Raw genomic sequence first — 321 nt, forward strand, 5'->3', positions numbered from 1 at the left:
CTGTCATCTTCGTTGTAACCCCGTGAAACACACATATGGGACACTTAAGTGGAAAACACTTCTTCATAGATACTTTTTAGAAGAAAAAAATAAAATGAACTTTGCTATAAGCTACGATTAGTTTATATATAAATTAATTTATAAAGGATTGTCATGTAGTTTCTTCAAGTTTTTTTTAACATATGTATAAATTAATTTTAGTTTATAGAGGAATTTATTTTATTTCTCCTAAAAATATTTATGAAGAAATTTGTATAAGCATGCTTTGCAAGAGATTATTATATACTTTAGTAAATTACACTTTACGTTTATTTTAAGATA

The sequence above is a fragment of the Phaseolus vulgaris genome, chromosome 1 (assembly GCF_000499845.2).
Source record: "Phaseolus vulgaris cultivar G19833 chromosome 1, P. vulgaris v2.0, whole genome shotgun sequence".
Taxonomy (NCBI): domain Eukaryota; kingdom Viridiplantae; phylum Streptophyta; class Magnoliopsida; order Fabales; family Fabaceae; genus Phaseolus; species Phaseolus vulgaris.